Genomic DNA, 10,980 nt, shown 5'->3' on the forward strand with positions numbered 1-10,980 from the left:
TTGCTGGCAGCAATTTGTGTGGTTGCGGCAAAGGTTACCATGACATTGAGCATATTGTTTGGTCGTGTGAGGTCCACCTTGTCGCCAGAACGAATTTAATAGACTCCCTTCGGGCCCGAGGAAAACCACCTAACGTTCCAGTGAGAGATGTACTAGCTGTGCTAGATTTGGACTACATGTTTGAAATCTACTCTTTTCTAAAAGCTATCGATCTTCGTCTATAATTCTATTTTATTTTAATTTTTCCCTTTCTATCTTCTTTTTTCTTCTAAAAAAAGTGCTAAGCTAAGAAAAAGATTGTAAAAACAAAAAAGCGAGTTTGGCTCTTTGAAACTTAATTGTATGAGCCGTTTCAAATAAAGAGTTATAAAAAAAAGCATATGCTTCAGCCTTTTTATCTGAAGCATGTATTTTCCATTTGTTTTGCTTCGACTTTGACTTCGTTTTGGCATACGGGTATTTATTGATACAGGAAGTTATCAATATTTCCCTAAAATGCCTCAGGAGACAATTAGATCAAACTAATGCTTACATACCACGTCGGAGCATATCCGTTCAAGACGTGACAAAGATAAATCTCGAACACATTGCCAGACGGGATCTAGAACGTATCATTACCTCGTTTCATTAGGTGTTGTTTTTATGCTTTATCAATAGCACGATCACCGATATTACAGCAGTAATAATAATTGGAGTTTTGGAGAAAAAAATAAACAACTCTAATTACCCTTCTCAATCCATTCCTCGTCGCCAGTTTAAATTCAGACCGTCCCCGAAAAGGCCAGCCCGTAACTAGAGCATCAATAATAATCTAATTACAATGCTCAAGCTAGAACGTGGGTGATCAAATTTCCACACCTGAACACAATGGATTGAAAAGCTGAACCAGTCTCGTGTTTAAGAAGCCTTGTTAGACGACCTGCGAGAGCGCCCGAAATCTTATACCCTAAGTAGGTACCTACAACTTGCCGATCGACCTGCACGATCGAGCCTCGCGTCGTCGCGTGATTTGCTCGTGTGACTCAAGAACAAACAGAAAACTGGTCCTGTTGGCTGGGGCGCATTTATCAACTTGAACTTGCGAACAGGCTGGCTCCCTTTTTGCGACGGACGATCGAAATTTGCCCTAAGCACATGCGCGCCCAAAAGACTCGTTCGAGCTAGTACCTATCTAGAGGTGGTGAGAGGTCTTTATTGATTAATTTTGCCGCAAAATTTGATCAACCCCTGCTCCTGCCTAAGCAGCGTCGTTGTTGCCGTTTTGCGATCAGCCGCACGCCGCCACCCGGTTCGATGATCAGCCGGCTTCGAAAATTGACTCTCGTTTTCTCACTCACTCTCTCACCTGTTACTTATGGTAAGCTGAATGCATCGATTGTATCGATTATCCACCCTTTTAAAGTGCGTAATTTGGGCGTGGACGTAACTAGGGTAACTATAGGGTGTAATTGGACAGTCAAGTCTCAGCTCATGTGTCAGGTATATGACTAATCTCAGATATCTGATCTCATGTCTCCTGTCTCTTCAAATTTTACGTTTTATGCCTCATGTGTCGGATTTTTGGTTTCAGACCTGATGTATAAGTTCTTTTGAGTCATGTCTCATGTCTTCTTCTTCTTCTTCTAGGCGAAGTTGTCTTCTGACAACCTCGTTTGGTGGCCCAATGTCTTATAGGTATCATTGTCTAAACACATTGCGAACCAAATACGAGATATCTCATTTTTTCACCGAATGGTTATAAGGCCGAATGGTTATTAGGCAGAATGGCCGACCACTACCGTTCAGCCTAACATGCAAAAAGCGTAAATATGTCTTATATGCCTAGCATAAATTCGGCCGAACGACCATTCGGTCTAACATCCATTCGGGCTATCGTCCATTCGGCCAAATAAGCTTCGGCCAAATGTCCTATTCGGACTATTGTCCTATTCGGCCGAACATTCTTCGACTTGTTAACGCATTGGGCCTAGCGACCTTCGGCCTAACATATTTCGGCCTATCGGCCTTCAGCGGATTGTCGAGGCCCCGTTCATTTGTGTTATTCGAATTGAAATGTTATTATTTCACTGAATCAGTAACTCCTGTACTCCAGTTAAAAACAGTTACTGTTGCATACTTTACGATTATGACATAAAAAACTCCATTTTATAATTTATTTGACAAAAAAAGATAAAAAAAATATAACCCATAGTTAAAATGACCTTTGCATACTTTTTTGTGAGATTTTGGTGATATTTCGGAGATTGGAAGTCCTGCCAGACTCCAAAACAGTAAAAAAGCTCTTGTAAACATAATTTTGGTTTACACTTAAAAAAAAAACAACCATTTTGGAGCTAGTGATGGCCACACGATTGGTTTAGGCCAGGGGTGAGCAACCGTTTGAACCAACGGGCCAAATTGAATTCCATTTTTTTTATCCGCACATAAAATTTGCTGATCTTGAAAACAAAAGAAAGTAATTTTTATATACCATCAAATTTTTGACGAATAACATTAAAAAAGGGAACATAAAAAAAACCATCAGCATCGTTTATTAAATTAGGTTCATCACTAAAACAAAGAAAGTTTTTGTGGTCTTTCTTTTTAATTTTGGACGTTGAATCATTAATCATTAAAACTAAAATTCATTTATCGAAATTTCTGTTTTCTTTGCGTATTTCTAAGATATTATTCCACAGTATATTTTTGACCTCGAAGTCCTGATTTTTTTTTCCTACGAACGATGATAAAAACATTTTTTATCCTGAAGTTCCGTATAAAATGTTTAACAAAGTTACCAAAATTCGAAAAATACATAATTTTATTGGTTCATTAGCAAATTTTATCAAAAAATCTTGGCTAGAGTTAACATTCTGGATTGTAAATTTTCAAACAGATTCAGAAGTATTTTATTCATTAAATTTTGTAACCCCTAAACACTACTAACTGGTATTTTGTTCAACAGGTATCATTGGTATAATTGAAAATCTTGAAAAATTGTTGGCTTACAATTCTGGATACCCGAACGAGATAAACCTGAGGATCAACCAAAATTGGACTGAGAAATACAAAATCCAAGACTGAAAAACTGTAGAATGGAAAAACTGATATACAAAATCCAGAAAATATAAACCAATTGAAGACATAAGCCGAAGAAAATAATTTTATTTTTAATATAATGTTTTGATAGTTTTTATTATATTTGAAAAGCTAGATCAAATATTAAGATCCTTAGTTTAAGTTTTGTTTGTTTATAAAGAAAAATCAAAATACTGGGATAATATCTAATGTTCATTGTTGAAAATCTTATGTAATTTTTAATAAGAATTGCTGTTTTCTATGTGTAAAGTCCCGTTCAGAAGAGAAAAACAAAATTATATCAAGATGAGATATTTTGATATTAATTTTTTTCCTATCAAAATGAGATATAATTTAGTATTCAAATTATAACAAAAAGTCCATACAAGCATAACTAAATTGTATCACCCCTTGATAGCAAGCATTATATCAAGCTTATATCTCAATCAGATAGGATTTAGACCAGAGATGAGCAACCAGCAGCCCGCAGGCCGCATGCGGCCCACAACACATGTGCGGCCCGCGAAGCTTATCTAAAATCGAATTTATTTCACAATTTTTTTTTCTACAACAGATTGTTAGTTATCATAAAATAGCAGTCCCTGCTAAACCAAAAATGATATGCACCTCACTTGTTTGCAGTTGCATTTGAGCCATAATCATCCAGACTGTTGACATTTTTGTAGGATTTAAGTTTTTCATTGAGCTCTTTTAAAGGAATAGATGCAATATTAGGCCGGAACAAATTTCAAATCCTTCTTTTGTCACTCGGAGTATGAACACCGAAAGGGGGGGGGGGGGGGGTGGGGGGGTTAGAATAAAAAATAATGCAAAAAACAAATAAATTAGAATAAATTGCACGAAATATTGTATGCAACCAAATTGCATAAAATACCATTGCACAAAATCTATAGATCAAGCAATTTTTTATCGTTAAATTCAATGAAATCATGAATAGAAAAAGTGAAATACCTCTCATCTTCCAAAATTTGTTGTTTGATCTTGTAATCTTTCGGATATTTGAATTTTTTTCGAAATTTACATAAAATACTTCAAACATTATTTTTATCCCCCTTCGGGTTTTCGGAAATTTCGAGGGGGGGGGGGGGGGGTGACAAAAGAAGAAATTGAAATTTGTTCCAGCCTTATTTATTGGAAAATCGTAATATAGGAGTTTAATAGTGAAGTCATTATTATTAGTTTCAAGCAAAGTTAGAATTGTATGATTAAGTGAAATATGTTTATTCTTTATTAATGACGGAAATAAGAAAAGTTTTATAATAAAGACTGGGTGAACGATTATAGATTTCTATCCGACATAACTCAGCGACAAATTCTTATTTCTCGTCAAAAACATGATCTTTAATCCTGTGATTTAACCCAAGAAGTTTGTAACGAATACACTGGGGAATAGCATTTTTGGAGCTTATTTATGTTTCAACTAGCTGATTTACCCGGCCTTGCTCGGGTTTGCATAAAATATAAATCAAAATGAGTCGTTTGACTTTACTTGTTTGTTTGTTTCAGGACTTTAACCTTGAGGTTATTCGTCCCTAAAAGTTTGACTTTACGAAATTTTTTAGCTTTGTATTCAATATGTTTTATATATTTATTATGAGAAAATTTTACCCATGTTGTGCCATGTATGTAAGCTTTGAAAGTTGTGTTAGTGTTTTTCAAGTTTTGAATGAGAATATTTACTGTGTTTCCCTTTTTCATATTTTTGAAATACTTATAGTTATGAGGTTCGTATTCATAGAAATTAAAAATAATTTACCATGAATGCTTTTTTATTTCATCACGAAAAACATGTTATACCCACCCTTTCTTGAAGGAAGCTTGAATAGCTTTGGCCTTCTTATTTTTCTTCTTCAAATGATTAAACTATATTTTTATCTTTCCCACCCCCCATCTTATAAAATCTCTTTTGGAGATGATCTCTTCGGACGCTATATGCCAAATGCTCCCCCGTATGCTATATTCAAATTTAAATTGTCCAAAAAATTCTAAGAAGGCTTCCGAAACTTGCCGCAGCTCGTGGCCTTCAAGTCTTCCAAGCCAACGGCCATGAGTTCGAGTCCCAGTCACGGCATACACAGTAAACTTTTGTGGTTTAGTGGTTATAGCATTTGTAAGATGCTAGCTATCATATACTCGAAAGATGTACGCTTAGAATTGAGCAAAAGGAATCTCTTCGAGGAAACATTAAGTTTCATTGAGATCCTGTGTGTGTTTGTATTTGGTTTTTTAACCTTCCAAAGCCGTTCGCTAAATATCCGTTTCGGGGAAATATGAGTTGTAATTTGATTTCGTTCTCCTAGCTGTAAATGTAAACCGATTTTGATGATATTATATTCATTGTGTAGGTAATTTATTCTAATTACTCAACATTTCAAAATAAAGTCGATATGTATTACCAGGTTTTCAGAAACTGGTTCAGAAAGTAAAAAGTCCGAAAAATCAATTTTATTTTTAAAATACTCATAACTTCTGACAGCTTTTCTGTATTTAATTATTTCATTGATGTTTGAAATTGTCAAGAATCCATCTATCCGACAATGTATAGATATGTTGGGGTCCAATGAAAGTTTTTACCGCTATGACAGATCTTCCGGTAGAAAAAAGTCTTACTTTAAAAAAACGACATCCAGTTTTGGCTTTGCTTAGCTGTATTTCATTTCTCAATGAATCGATTTTAAAAACTCAAATTTTAGTTTTTTGGCGTTAATTTGATCATTATTTTCATAGAACATACTTGGTCTGTCAAAACTACCAGTTCATCAGTATATTGGAATGATGATAAAGATGTTTGAAATGTGCGCTTCGGGTCATATTGACCCGAACGGCTTTGGAGGGTTAAACTTGTTGAAGAATCATTTTGCATGTTTTCAAATGGATGTGTACTTTTCGTTGTTTTTTCCACACTGTTTTATGATTAGTTTTTCTTAAATGTTCCAAGTTCCACTAATAGTTTTTTGAAGTGATCTAAAACAAATTATCTCGAAACCCAAATCGCCCATTTAATGATGTTATAACAAAAGATTTTTTTTTAATTTTTACATTCTTGGAAAAAAAATCTCATTAATTATTGTGAAGAGTGATAAAGTAAAAATTCTTGGAAATAATTTGATTGAATTCGCAGTACTTAACGGTTTAAGTTTTCGCATAATTGGATGGTAAAATTGAACACATTGATGATCAACATTTTTACAAAAGTCATAGATTGACCGATAAAATTGAATTGTATAAAACTTAAAACCTCATACTTAATTTCAAATAAAGTTTCTTGCGTTGGATTTGGTTTTTCCAGATAATGCACGTTAAATTTTTAAGACGGCTTTCAAAGCGTTGACATCACAGCTCTCAACTTATAACTCTGAATTTTATTATTTTATCTTTCTCTATGAGGAATTCAAAAAATACGAAAATGGTTGGTTCTAAAAAGCTTGTTTTTAAGAAAATTACTTAATATGTTTTCAGCACTCAATCCAAATTCATAATGAAGATAAATCACTGCATCCATACTTCACACACTGTATATTCTTATAGACTCCAAAGCCCTGCAGCAGTGGTAGGGAGTACTTTGAAAACCACTACAATTCAAGTCAATACATACTTTACAGGTTAGTTGTATTTTTCAATCCGAAATGTTAGCTCATTATTGCATCCAAAATTCTCGTATCTACCGGTACCACGTGCTTTCAGCAGTAGAAGGTACAAAAAACACCCGCCATAATTTCCCCTTTCAAATCTTTAACGCTCAGCAAGCTTTGATTAGCTTTCCAGTACACGTGAACTCTGGATGGTCGTTTGCGTTTCTAATACCCATCCCTTGGTGATGGTTAAAACAACCCCGCCAAAAGAAACGAAAATCGGTCGACAAAATGGTGCCATGACTTTTGGTTCGTGGGAGAAAAAACGAAAGTTGTATGGGAGGGTCCCTTTTCTTAGGTGGGAGGGGCTCAGCACTATTACTAAAACCTTACCCTGGTTCAACTACATCTCTGTACCAAATTTCAGGCTGATCGGTTCAGCGGTGTGGATTTGTATAAGGTGCATACAAACAAACAAACATATATAGTCCAACTCATCTTTATATATTAGATAACTGATTTAGTAAGATTTTGGCGTCCTGAATTCAAAACATTTCACAGTTTTCGTCTATCATTTTTAGTTTCTGTGATATGGCGTGTAAAAATTTTCAAACTGATGAGTTTTGAGTAAAATCGATCTTTCATAGGGTAAGTGAGCCTTAACTTGGCATGCTCCTTATCTTGGCATGCCAAAATGCATTTTGGTAATTTGTATGTCAAACATATGCCTAAAAATATAAAATAAATCAAACATAAAAGAAAATCGCATTTGTCTACATTCTGCATAGCATTTGTCCGCAATTGAATCCAAATAACTGCGTAATAATTTTTTTTCACATGACGAACTGGAAGTAAAATTACGATTTTCGGAAAAAATCTGAAATGAACCTACCTTGCTAGTGCATCTGCCACCTTCGGATCGATTTAAAAAACACACTTCCTTATGAAAAAAATCACTAAAAAATACCGTTGGTTACAGCAAAATATAAAATGGCAAAAAATATAAAATTATAACCTACTCCAAACAACGTACATATTTGATCTAAAATTGAAGAAAATATAAACATTTTTTTCGCCTAATCTTGGCATGAAATTCCACTAATTGAGGTTTGTATGTATGTGTGAGAACGAAATCAGCAGGCAGAAGGTAGCCGGCAGCCGGCAGCCGAATCGTCGGCTGTTAGTGCACAGTGGTCTGGAAATTTAAAACCGGTCGAAAGTAAAAAGAATGATTGAATTGAAATAACTTAAAAATACCATAAATGTATTTTGGACTATAATCAATTTATTTATCTCACAAGCGTTTTTGGCATCTTAGTTGGACTTATAATACTAAAAGTTTAGCTGCCTTTTTTTTGTTAAATTTCTAGAACTTTTCCTCTCAACTTCTGAGCACGAAATCAACAGGATTCGGTTCCGAATCGATATCTTGGATCTCAACGTTGAAGTAACTTTATCCAGACCCAAAAAAGAAATCTACAAATGGAAATAAGGTCCAACGTATTTTGATTTCATTTTATTTGTGCTGGAGATGAACATTTGCTGTTTATGTGTCGCTTTGAAAGGAATGGTCACAAAGTACAAATTATGACATGTATTATTATGTTTATTAAAAAAATGTAGTTGCATTACAATGTTGAAAAATTATGTTATTAAGAGCTAAATTTCATTGTTTTCAATTTCATGTGAAATCAAAAATAATATTTTGACCAAGTTTATTTTATATTATGGATCACTGTGCATCAGCAGAGTTGACGACGTTTGTTTTCCGTAGGAAAGGAATATGCGAAGGAAGCGCTGCCGAGTTTGGATGATGATTTTGCATGAGTGCGAGTGGGATGCAGCTTGAATTTCACCCAGCTTGTAAATTTGTTGTTCGCTTTAATTGGCTATAGTCCCCAAACGAACGAGTGAGATGCAATCTATTTCTATCAGGCTGGCTGGAGTGAGCGTGAGCGATAGTTTGTCTTGTTTTGCTATCCGGGTGTACGCAAACGATTGCTAGAAAATTCCTAAGGGCGACATTTTAAATATGTAGGTATGATTCAAAGAATTGTTCGCTTACTTGAGTTTTAACTTTAGCTTGCTTCTTGCCTCGGTCATAATGGTTTTTAAAATGTCTCTCCTCCTTTTATGGGAATGGACTAAAAAAAAATATGAACATTCACTATCGTATGTAAACTTCAATGGAAACAGATCTATCATGATTTCATTTTAAAAAAATGAACAAACGATTCGTTTGCTCGGTTTATAAACATATTTATGTTAACCAATGCAATATTTTGGAACCTATTTGTTCTAGATTGTCATTCTGATAATAGAAATTTTAAACACACCAAAAACTGAAACAAACAAATGAAACTTTTTTAAGTAAGATTATAATTCTGCACGCAAATATCAATTCTAAAAAATGGTTGACATTTCGTACTTTCGACTTTTTGAAAACAACACAGAACATTTTTGTGCTTCCTTCCAGGATATTATCAACGAATTCGTGGGAGCTGTTTTTGTATTAGTGAGGCAAATTTCTTCTAGAGGCGGCCAATTTAAGGCACTCATAAAGGGCCAAAATTCGGAACGGGGGCCACAATAAGGAGCATTTCAATCAATAGTTTGATCAGGTTTATATCAAATTATCAACCGCTTTAAAGCAAGGACATATTTTTACTACATTTCAGGCTAGTAAGCAATCATATTTGTCGAAGGACTTTTGAAGGTACATATTACAGGAAGACTACAATCATGGGAAATATAGTCAACCATGCCTTAGGGGCCAAGTTCGGGTACATTTACCCTAGCTGATAAACCAATAAACTTACATAAAAACCAAAAGCTGATTGCCAAGATATTCATATATCAAAGATACAACGCTTTCAAAAAATTTAATTCTACAATTTATAGAAATTCAAAAAAAAATTAACTTCTTCTCACATCATTAAAAAAAATATTCGAAATTGGATACAGTATTGTTCCGATTTTGTCAGCCCCATCTTGAATTTAGGGCTGACAAATTAGGGTACCTGACAAAATCGGGAAAAAAAAATTTCATGAAAATAATTTCAATTTTGATTTGATATTTGTCTGTTTACTTGTTATTTGGATATTTTATGTCAATACCATGATAAGGGGTGACATTGACCCCTTTTTTTATTTTTTACCCTTCTTGTCTTTTGAAAAACCAACTTTCGATCCGAGGCCCGGAGGGCCAAGTGTCATATACCATTCGACTCAGTTCGTCGAGATCGGAACATGTCTGTATGTATGTGTGTATGTATGTGCGTATGTGTGTGTATGTTACAAAATAACGTCACACACGTTTCTCGATGACCGCTTGACCGATTTGAGTTATTGAGGCGTCAAATGAAAGGTCTTGCAAATAGCAAAATGGAGGACCTGTTCAAGAACTCAACCCTAAGTGAATGTTTACAAACACCTTTCATACAATGGATTGTGTACATGTCAAAACATTGGTGCGTAGTTGCAGGATTGATATGCAATTGCTTAATTCATCATAATGGAATTATATATGTATGCAATTGCAAAACAGCTGAATTTGTTGATCACGTTTTAATTTGAAGTATGTAATGGTAATTTTTTTATGGATTTACAAAAATAAATGTTTTATTTTGAACCGTCATTTATTTTTCTGAATTAAAAAAGAAAAAAAAGTTTCATGAAAAACGGCAAATCCACGTGGTTTGTGGATAGTTCCCTAAGTCTACGTGGTTTATGAATGATCCCTAAGGGCTATATATCCATAAACCATGTGATCAAAATGTGGTCAAGTTTCAACCTCCTTCCATTCGTCATCAATGAAAACTCTTATGAACCTTCAATCACCCCCAACCCTTAAAATACCAACCCTTAAGGGTCCGTTCAAATATTACGTAACGCAATTTTCGAGCATTTTCAACCCCCCTTCCCCCCTACGTAACACAATCGTCTCAAAATTTCTAAGCAAATTCCACAAAGCGTATCAAACTGCTATACCCCCTCCCCCCTGAAAGCGTTACATAATATTTGAATGGTCCCTAAAATACCAAGTGGTTAATGGGTGGTCCTCTACGTGGGTCAGGACAACCCCAAAAAAAAACAAACAGTGTAAAATGACTGGGAATTTTAGTTCAAAAGCAGAAAATTTCAACTATATTTAAAGGCTGACAAAATCGGGATAAAATGCTGACAAAATCGGGGATAGACAAAATCGGGGGTAGACAAAATCGGGAGCTGACAAAATCGGAACAATACTGTATTGAATATTTTAATTTATTGAACAACTTTGTTGAAGACTGCGAAATGATTTGACTCACGATTTTAAAAATATCAAAAA

Source organism: Uranotaenia lowii, chromosome 2 (genome assembly GCF_029784155.1).
Source record: "Uranotaenia lowii strain MFRU-FL chromosome 2, ASM2978415v1, whole genome shotgun sequence".
Classification (NCBI taxonomy): Eukaryota; Metazoa; Arthropoda; class Insecta; order Diptera; family Culicidae; genus Uranotaenia; species Uranotaenia lowii.